We start from the raw sequence: 11,237 nt of genomic DNA on the forward strand, positions 1-11,237 counted from the left end.
AGACCTTCTAGGACTCTGCCTCCGTTTCTTTTACCACCAGTGGAACTTTGAAGGGTTGCTGAATGAATAGATGGAGATTACCTGCAAAAAGAGAAGCTGTATGTGTGTGTGGGTGTAAATGGTATGTGAGAAAGAGCTTGAGGGTGAGGGTGAAGAAATGCTGGCGAGGGCAGAGGTCCCCAACCTTTTGGGCACCAGGGACCGGTTCCGTGGAGAAAAGGCTTTTCCGCCGACCGGAGGGTGCGTGGTTTTGTGTGCTGCCTACATCCCATGGATGGGGCTTTGCTTGTTTGTGCAGACCGGTTGCTGGCATGCCACGGCCTGGTACTGGTCCACGGACCGGGGGTTGGGGACCCCTGGGCTAGGGAGTGGCCGGGTAAGAGCTGCAGGTGGAGCTGGAGAAAGAGGATCAGAAGGGGGCTGTAAAGGAGGCCCAGCTTCTCACATTGTGGAGGAGATGCCGGGAGATTTGAACTTTCAGACTTGCAAGCCTCTGTTAATGAAGCTTTAAAATAAATAATAATAATAATAATAATAATAATAATAATAATAATAATAATAATAATAATAATAATAAACCTTTATAGTCAAAGTACAACATGTGTACATTGAGATTAGCTGAGCCTCCCCCCCCCCCCCCCGAAGTATCTTATCTGGCAAGGTTTCCTATCTAATCTACCTGGTTAGGCTGACATCAATCTCGGAAGCCTGAAAGTACAAAACTCTCACCATCTCCTTTACAGCCAGAGAAGCTAAAGGGGGAGGGGGGCTCTGAGCCTCTTTCTCTATCCATTAGGCAGCTGTGGACCAGGCCCTCTCTTGCTTTGATCTCAAGGTCTTTCTTGCATGCCATTGGGGGTGGGGGAGATGCTCCATTCAGTTTTTAACTCAAAACCAAAGTTCCCCTTTGGTGCAGTTTCCAGTCAGTGGCTCTTAAAACACGCCCTCAAATCCAGCTCAATTCCTAGTGAGTTCACAAAGAATGCTGTGTTGTTTCTTTTGCTGGCATAACATGACCTTATCTTGGGATGTGTCTTTCATTTTGAGTCCAACCCTTTTAGGATCTGCTAATGCTCTTCCATAAAGCTACTGTATCAACCTAATGCAGACCTGATTAGCACGATCAGCGCTCAGCCAAACTAGGAGCTGCCCCTTGAACAATGCAGGAGATCTGGGAGTTCTAGTAGACCTCAAAAGCTGGAGGTTACAGAACCCGCTCCTGGCAACATCTTTTCCAGAGCCTGATTCCCAGTTCACTAATTCCTGGCCACCAATCTTGGGTGGTGGGGAACTAAAGTCCAAACTGTCCAAAGGCTACCTCTGTGCTTTTTTCCCCCTCAAAACTTTCCACCTGCTCACTCCTTGCACCACAACAGGGCTTTTCAACCTTTTCACCCATTGTACCACTTTTAGGATATGGCAACATCCAAGGACCACCAGTCGCCTAGCAAGGCGTCAAAAACTTGATGACCAAAAAAAAAAAGGAAAAAAGGGATGAAGTACAGGTAGTCCTCGACTTACAACAGTTCGCTTAGTGACTGTTCTAAGTTACAATGGCACTGAAAAAGTGCCCCCCAAGCCACAGCCGAGCAAGACACCTGCCTGCCCGCCAGGCGGCGCTCTTCCTCCTGTCCGAGGTTTTCATTGTTGTGAGCATTTCTGTTGAGGATTGGCAGCGGGGGTGGGGTGGGGTGTGTTTGGCTTTTATCCCCTCCCCCCCTGCTGGGTGGTTGCAGCAGGTTTTGGTCACTTCACATGACCCTGGGACACTGTGACCGTCATAAATATGAATCAGTTGCTAAGCATCTGAATGTAAATCACAAGACCCTGGAGATGCTGCAACATTCCAGCTGATCGGCGCTTCTTCTGGGCTCAGAAGCACCAGGATCAGTGCTGAGCTCCAGCTGATTGGTGCTTCTTCAGGGCTCAGCAGAAGTGCCAGGATCAGCCCGAGCTCCAGCTGGAGCCTGGTGCTGATCCTGGCGCTTCCGCTGAGTCCTGACAGCCCTGCAGCTCCAGCCGTCTCTCTCTCAGGCTTGTGCGGTGCTGCTACCGGTTCAGCTCATTCCCCTCCCCCGCTACCACTTTTCTAGGATGGTCGCGTACCACCTGCCAGGTGCCAATGTACCTCAGGTGGTAACCATAACACTGGTTGAAAAGCCCTGGACTAGAAGTCTACTCCTGCCCTTTGATTCTATGATCTTCAGACTCTTCATCCCAGAATTTCTGGCAACTTTCTGTTACAAAAGCTGGACCACCAATCGCAGCCTTGTGTTCTGGACCACCAAGCTTTCTGGCGCCAGCAACGAAGCCACTGCTGGACCCCCACAATCCCACACTGGGTTCTCGTTCTCCCTTTTCTCAAATGTCAATGATGGCACCAAAAAAAACCCCACCAGGCAACACCCAGACAGGGAAACCCAAAAACAACAGACTGGACCCGAGTATAAATGTTCCACGCTGCGGCCGTGGTAACAAAAAACCCTTTTCCTTATTAAAGGAAAGGATTCTGCTTGCTGCCTTATCTGGTGCCTGCTCATTCTTTCTTAAAGCTCACCTCCGTCTATTTATCTCCGTCTTGGAGGGAAATGGTGCACAGCGGCATTTGACTCGGGCTTTGTTAAGCACTTAGCACATTCTCTGCATTCAATAAATTTTAATTAGGAATAAGGTTATTACCGTGGAACCCAATTCCCATTGCTGTTTGGCTGCAAAGGAGCTCCAGGCATCCCAGTCCTGACCCATCATTCTTCACCAAGCCCGTCAAATTATTATCCTTCCATGGAGGGGGGGAAGGATGAGGAGAGCCAATGGTTTTGGATCTCCAGAGCCTGCATTTTCCCATCCAGGGTGCCTGCAGGGTGAGGTCGAAAATGTCACCATGACAGCCACAATAAAAGCTTTGATTGCCCCACCACATGCTCTATCTTCATCTTTCTAACCACATCTTCCAAACATCCCTGATCCCTGTGCCCATGCCTGAAAGACCACAGTCAAGAAGACAGCCGAAGCAATCAGTAGGATAAAAACAAATAAAACTACATTGTCAGGGCGAAAGATCAGGTCCAGACATAAATGTGCAATTAAACTGATTTATTGCTAAAATGCCACAGGAATGTCTCAACTAAAGTTTAGCACCTGTTTGAAGTTAGATAAGGGTCAGGGAAATTAAAGGAGGGGGGGGTTGTACATAGTCTGTACTAAGTTTGTGGCTATGTAAGGATTCTAGGTTAATTGCTCTTTTAACTCCACCCCAGGGTACTGCCACTCCTTCTCCTACAAAAATGACACGGTTTTTGTAAACAGAGCAAAAATAAATAAATAGCTGGCTTCCAATTCACACTAAGCCAAGGCTTGACCAACAACCAGTTCCTAAATAAGGCATAACTCACTTTGTTTATTTGCAAACACAATGTCTGGCTTCACACCACACATCACTGGGCCATGGTGTTGCAGTGGTTAGAATGCAGCATTGCAGGCTGACTCTGTCCACTGCCAGGGAGTCAATCCTGATAGGGCTCGAGGTTGACTCAGCCTTCCATCCTTCCAAGGTTGTAAAATGAGGACCCAGTTGGGGGCCACATGCCGATTCTGCAAACTGCTTAGAGAAGGCTGTAAAGCACTATGAGGTGGTGTATAACGCATTCACACATCCAATTACACTTGTCTTTTCAACCTTGAATTCTCTCTGGCTGAGAATTCTGGGGAGTTGAAGTCCACACATCTTAAGAGTTGTCAAGATTGAGAAACAGTGGACTACATAAAACCAAGCAACACTTTGGCACAGAATGCCATCCCCACCTTTGTATCAATTGTATCACATTGGATTTAGTATTAAAGAATAATCAGGAAACATCTTTGAACTGCCCTGGACTTGCTGTACCTCCACCATCTGTAGTCCTTCTGGCAACCTTATAGAAGTGGCTTGCGGCTGTCTTCTTCTGTAGTAATTTTTCAACTTCCCAGCCCAGCCTATTGCCCTGGCATTTCCCATTTGTCTCCTATCCATGAACTGTGCCTCGATCCTGCTTAACTTCTGGGGCCAGACTAGATCATCCAGATGTGCCCACTAAAATCAGTCCCGTTTCTATCAATGATGAACAGCTAACATCCAACTGGTTTAAACATTTCTTACTCTCATCTTGACTAAACTTAAAAATATTCATTTATTCAGCACACTGAAACTAGGGCGGAATGTGCAGCCAATCAGATGTTGTGAACAACAGGACCCAGCAGTTTCTGCCAGCATGGTTAAAGAGATGCTGGGAGTACATCTGGAAGGTTGCAAGTACTTTTATCCCTTATTTGTGCCATGCCTTTGCATTAAAACTAAGCACAAAATTAACCAATTACAATAACAGAAAACATAGCAAACATATTAGATTCAAAATCATGATTACATAAGGCAGATAACTGAGAACCAGATTTACTGAAAAGTAATCACGTTTTGTTGTGTTACATTCAGCCTTAATCATGCTTAGCCCTGACACAACATCAGTGGTGGGATTCAGCCAGTTTGGTAGCTAATTTTTTGTTGCCCAGGCCCAGAGAACTGGTTGTTCACATATTTGAATCCCACCACTGTGTAACATCCCAAAATCCCAGCTGGCACTTTAGGCTAACCTAAACTTCAGACTATAGGTTATTGACTGAGTGAGTTGGGACAGTATCAAGCCATCAACCATGGTTTACAAAGCATCCCTTGGCATGATGTGTGAAGCAGGCTAAAATACACACCGAAACGTCGTAATTCTTGATTGCTCTGATTTTGTTCCAATGTGCAGTCTTGTGAATACACAGGAAATGAAACCGCAAACTGCCAGTGCACAAGTTTTCCCTTTCCTGGAGCATTTCTAGAAAGGGGGCAAAATTATTGCCTTTCTCCTGTTCCAAACATTTCTTTAGCTCACTCCCTGCAAGCAGACGCTGCGAGTCGGACAGAAACAAAAAGCTACAAGAAGGCCATCTTCAGCCAGCAGATGACCCCCAGGCTTTAATCCTTTTGAAAAAATCTAAAACTATTCTTCCAAACCCAAAGCAAATATTTAAAGGCCGGACTTCAAAACAAAGAACAATGTTGTCAAAGAGCAGCAGAGAGCTGTTTCCTTGGACCAGGGGTAGGCAACCTTGGCTCTTTTATGATTCATGGACTTCAACTCCCAGAATTCCTGAGCCAGCTATGCTGGCTCAGGAATTCTGGGAGTTGAAAAGAGCCAAGGTTGCCTACCCCTGCCTTAGACATACCCAGCAGCCACTGCAATGGCCAACAAAAAGGAGGGAAAGTCTTTGTTCTGTCACTTTCGGCACTCACACAAAAGCAAAACCGCCTCTCTTTTTCACTCCACCTTTGGTTCTTTGTCAAACTACCTATTTTTTGCATGTTCAGAACCAAAGAGTGCATATACACCAAGCAAATTCACTCTGGATTGAAAGCAGACTTAATGAAAGTGTTTTCAGAAACAGGAGGTTTTGAACAGGTTTTTTTGTTTTGATTTGGTTCTTTCCCCCAAACAGAAACAATTAAGCATCCACTGTAATTTTCATTACTCTCCCTGGTTTCTAAAACCCTAAAACATCACCCCATCCCACCCTCCCATCAGAAGATATTGGGGGGGAGGGATTTAACCACACCACTTCCATTATTATGAGTCTTTTATTATGAGTCTGTTGTTGTTGTTGTTAGCTGCGAAGTCGTGTCCGACCCATCGCGACCCTATGGACAACATTCCTCCAGGCCTTCCTGTCCTCTACCATCTTCTGGAGTCCATTTAAGCTCGCGCCTACTGCTTCAGTGACTCCATCCAGCCACCTCATTCTCTGTCGTCCCCTTCTTCTATTGCCCTCGATCTTTCCCAGCATTAGGCTCTTCTCCAGTGAGTCCTTCCTTCTCATTAGGTGGCCAAAGTACTTGAGTTTTAGCTTCAGAATCTGGCCTTCTAAAGAGCAGTCAGGATTGATCTCCTCTAGGACTGACCGGTTTGATCGCCTTGCAGTCCAAGGGACTCGCAGGAGTCTTCTCCAGCACCACAGTTCAAAGGCCTCAATTCTTTGGCGCTCAGCCTTTCTTATGGTCCAACTTTCACTGCCATACATTGCAACTGGGAACACCATAGCCTTGACTATACGCACTTTTGTTGACAGGGTGATGTCTCTGCTTTTTAGTGTGCTGTCTAGATTTGCCATGGCTTTCCTCCCCAGGAGCAAGCGTCTTTTAATTTCTTGGCTACAGTCCCCATCTGCAGTGATCTTGGAGCCCAGGAAAATAAAATCTGTCACTACCTCCATTTCTTCCCCATCTATTTGCCAGGAATTGAGAGGGCCAGATGCCATGATCTTGGTTTTCTTAATGTTAAGTTTCAACCCAACTTTTGCACTCTCCTTCTTCACCTTCAACAAGAGGCTCTTTAGTTCTTCTTCACTTTCTGCCATTAGAGTGGTATCATCTGCGTATCTTAGGTTGTTGATATTTCTTCCGGCAATCTTAATTCCAACTTTTGATTCATCTAGCCCTGCCTTTCTCATGATGTGCTCTGCATATAAGTTAAATAGGCAGGGCGACAGTATACAGCCTTGCCGGACTCCTTTCCCAATTTTGAACCAATCAGTGGTTCCGTGTCCAGTTCTCACTGTTGCTTCTTGACCCGCATATAGGTTTCTCAAGAGACAAATAAGATGGTCTGGTATTCCCATCTCTTTAAGAACTTGCCACAGTTTGTTGTGATCCACACAATCAAAGGCTTTAGCATAGTCAATGAAGCAGAAGTAGATGTTTTTCTGGAACTCCCTAGCTTTCTCCATGATCCAGCGTATATTGGCAATTTGATCTCTAGTTCCTCTGCCTCTTCGAAATCCTGCCTGTACTTCTGGTAGTTCTCGATCCACATACTGCTGAAGTCTAGCTTGTAGGATTTTAAGCATGACTTTACTAGCATGAGAAATGAGTGCAATGGTGCGATAGTTTGAACATTCTTTGGCACTGCCTTTCTTTGGAATTGGAATGTAAACTGATCTTTTCCAATCCTGTGGCCACTGTTGAGTTTTCCAAATTTGCTGGCAAATTGAGTGTAGCACTTTTACTGCATTGTCTTTTAAGATTTTGAATAGCTCAGCTGGAATACTGTCACTTCCACTAGCTTTGTTGTTGCTCAGTTTTTCTAAGGCCCACTTCACTTCACATTCTAGGATGTCTGGCTCGAGGTCAGTGACCACCTCATTGTGATTATCAGGGACGTTAAGCTCATTCTTGTATAGTTCTTCTGTGTAATTTTGCCACCTCTTCTTAATCTCTTCTGCCTCTGTTAGGTCCCTGCCATTTTGGTCCTTTATCATGCCCATTTTTGCATTAAACGTGCCCTTCATTTCTCCAATTTTCTTGAAAAGATCTCTGGTCCTCCCTATTCTATTGTTTTCTTCTATTTCTTTGCACTGTTCATTTAAGAAGGCATTCTTATCTCTTCTAGCTATTCTCTGGAATTCTGCATTCAATTGGGCGTATCTTTCTTTTTCTCCCTTGCCTTTCGCTTCCCTCCTTTCCTCAGCTATTTGCAAAGCTTCCTCAGACAGCCATTTTGCTTTCTTGCATTTCTTTTTCTTTGGGATGGTTTTGGTTGCTACCTCTTGTACAATGTCGCGAACCTCTGTCCATAGTTCTTCAGGCACTCTGTCTATCAGATCTAATTCCTTAAATCTATTTGTCACCTCTACTGTATATTCAACAGGGATATGATTTAATTCATACCTGAGTGGCCTAGTGCTTTTCCCTACTTTCTTCAGTTTAAGCCTAAACTTTGCAAGGAGAAGCTCATGGTCTGAGCCACAGTCAGCTCCTGGTCTTGTTTTTACTGACTGTATAGAGCTTCTCCATCTTTGGCTGCAGAGCATATAGTCAATCTGATTTCTGTGTTGACCATCTGGTGATGTCCATGTGTAGAGCCGTCTCTTGGGTTGTTGGAAAAGAGTGTTTGCTATGACCATCGCATTCTCTTGACAGAATTCTATCAGCCTGTGCCCTGCTTCATTTTGCACTCCAAGGCCAAACTTGCCTGTTATTCCAGTTATCTTTTGGCTTCCTACTTTAGCATTCCAATCCCCCATGATGATAAGAACATCATTTTTTGGTGTTAGTTCTATAAGGTGCTGTAGTGCTTCATAGAACTGGTCAATTTCATCCTCTTCAGCACTGGTGGTTGGGGCATAGACTTGGACTACTGTGATATTGAATGGTTTGCCTTGGATTCGAACTGAGATCATTCTGTCATTTTGAGGATTGTATCCCAGTATTGCTTTTCCTACTCTTTTATTGACTATGAAGGCTACTCCATTTCTTCTGAAGGATTCTTGCCCACAGTAGTATACCTGATGGTCATCTGAATTAAATTCACCCATTCCTGTCCATTTTAGTTCGCTGATACCTAAGATGTCAATGTTCAGTCTTGTCATCTCTTGTTTGACCACGTCCAGCTTTCCTTGATTCATGGATCTTACATTCCAGGTTCCTATGGAGAAAAAATCTTTACAGCATTGGACTTTCCTTTCACCACCAGACACATCCACAGCTGAGCGTCCTTTCGGCTTTGGCCCAGTCGCTTCATTCTTTCTGGCGCTACTAGTACTAGCCCTCTGCTCTTCCCCAGTAGCATATTGGACGCCTTCCGACCTGAGGGGCTCATCTTCCAGCGTCATATCGTTTTGCCTTTTGGTACTGTCCATAGGGTTTTCATGGCAAAGATACTGGAGTGGGTTGCCATTTCCTTCTCCAGTGGATCACGTTTTGTCAGAACTCTCTGCTATGACCTGTCCGTCTTGGGTGGCCCTGCACGGCATAGCTCATAGCTTCATTGAATTACGCAAGCCCCTTCGCCACGACAAGGCAGTAATCCATGAAGGGGCTGTCTGTAGAACCCATCAAAATCCAGGGTGAAAAACAAAACCAAACCACAGAGCTGGAAAATTGAAACTCAAAGACTTTAAAATATAGGTAATCCTTGACTTATGACCGCAATTGAGCCCATAATTTATTATTATATATATATATATATATATATATATATATATATATATATATATATATATGTATGTTGTTGTTAGCTGCGAAGTCGTGTCCGACCCATCGCGACCCTATGGACAATGTTCCTCCAGGCCTTCCTGTCTTCTACCATCTTCTGGAGTCCATTTAAGCTCACGCCTACTGCTTCAGTGACTCCATCCAGCCACCTCATTCTCTGTCGTCCCCTTCTTCTCTTGCCCTCAATCTTTCCCAGCATTAGGCTCTTCTCCAGTGAGTCCTTCCTTCTCATTAGATGGCCAAAGTATTTGAGCTTTAGCTTCAGGATCTGGCCTTCTAAAGAGCAGTCAGGATTGATCTCCTCTAGGACTGACCGGTTTGATCGCCTTGCAGTCCAAGGAACTCGTAGGAGTCTTCTCCAGCACCATAGTTCAAAGGCCTCAATTCTTTGGCGCTCAGCCTTTCTTATGGTCCAACTTTCACTGCCATACATTGCAACTGGGAAGACCATAGCCTTGACTATACGCACTTTTGTTGACAGGGTGATGTCTCTGCTTTTTAGTGTGCTGTCTAGATTTGCCATGGCTTTCCTCCCCAGGAGCAAGCGTCTTTTAATTTCTTGGCTACAGTCCCCATCTGCAGTGATCTTGGAGCCCAGGAAAACAAAATCTGTCACTACCTCCATTTCTTCCCCATCTATTTGCCAGGAATTGAGAGGGCCAGATGCCATGATCTTGGTTTTCTTAATGTTAAGTTTCAACCCAAGTTTTGCACTCTCCTTCTTCACCCGCAACAAGAGGCTCTTTAGTTCTTCTTCACTTTCTGCCATTAGAGTGGTATCATCTGCGTATCTTAGGTTGTTGATATTTCTTCCAGCAATCTTAATTCCAACTTTTGATTCATCTAGCCCTGCCTTTCTCATGATGTGCTCTGCATATAAGTTAAATAGGCAGGGCGACAGTATACAGCCTTGCCGGACTCCTTTCCCAATTTTGAACCAATCAGTGGTTCCGTGTCCAGTTCTCACTGTTGCTTCTTGACCCGCATATAGGTTTCTCAAGAGACAAATAAGATGGTCTGGTACTCCCATCTCTTTAAGAACTTGCCACAGTTTGTTATGATCCACACAATCAAAGGCTTTAGCATAGTCAATGAAGCAGAAGTAGATGTTTTTCTGGAACTCCCTAGCTTTCTCCATGATCCAGCGTATGTTAGCAATTTGATCTCTAGTTCCTCTGCCTCTTCGAAATCCTGCCTGTACTTCTGGTAGTTCTCGATCCACATACTGCTGAAGTCTAGCTTGTAGGATTTTAAGCATGACTTTACTAGCATGAGAAATGAGTGCAATGGTGCGATAGTTTGAACATTCTTTGGCACTGCCTTTCTTTGGAATTGGAATGTAAACTGATCTTTTCCAATCCTGTGGCCACTGTTGAGTTTTCCAAATTTGCTGGCAAATTGAGTGTAGCACTTTTACTGCACTGTCTTTTAAGATTTTGAATAGCTCAGCTGGAATACTGTCACCTCCACTAGCTTTGTTGTTGCTCAGCTTTTCTAAGGCCCACTTCACTTCACATTCTAGGATGTCTGGCTCGAGGTCAGTGACCACCTCATTGTGATTATCTGGGACGTTAAGCTCATTCTTGTATAGTTCTTCTGTGTAATTTTGCCACCTCTTCTTAATCTCTTCTGCCTCTGTTAGGTCCCTGCCATTTTGGTCCTTTATCATGCCCATTTTTGCATGGAATGTTCCCTTCATCTCTCCAATTTTCTTGAAAAGATCTCTGGTCCTCCCTATTCTATTGTTTTCTTCTATTTCTTTGCACTGTTCATTTAAGAAGGCATTCTTATCTCTTCTAGCTATTCTCTGGAATTCTGCATTCAATTGGGCATATCTATGTTTTTCTCCCTTGCCTTTCGCTTTCCTCCTTTCCTCAGCTATTTGCAAAGCTTCCTCAGACAGCCATTTTGCTTTCTTGCATTTCTTTTTCTTTGGGATGGTTTTGGTTGCTACCTGTTGTACAATGTCGCGAACTTCTGTCCATAGTTCTTCAGGCACTCTGTCTATCAGATCTAATTCCTTAAATCTATTTGTCACCTCTACTGTATATTCAACAGGGATATGATTTAGTTCATACCTGAGTGGCCTAGTGCTTTTCCCTACTTTCTTCAGTTTAAGCCTAAACTTTGCAAGGAGAAGCTCATGGTCTGAGCCACAGTCAGCTCCTGGTCT

This window comes from Vipera berus (assembly GCF_964194415.1).
Source record: "Vipera berus genome assembly, chromosome: 11".
Taxonomy (NCBI): Eukaryota; Metazoa; Chordata; class Lepidosauria; order Squamata; family Viperidae; genus Vipera; species Vipera berus.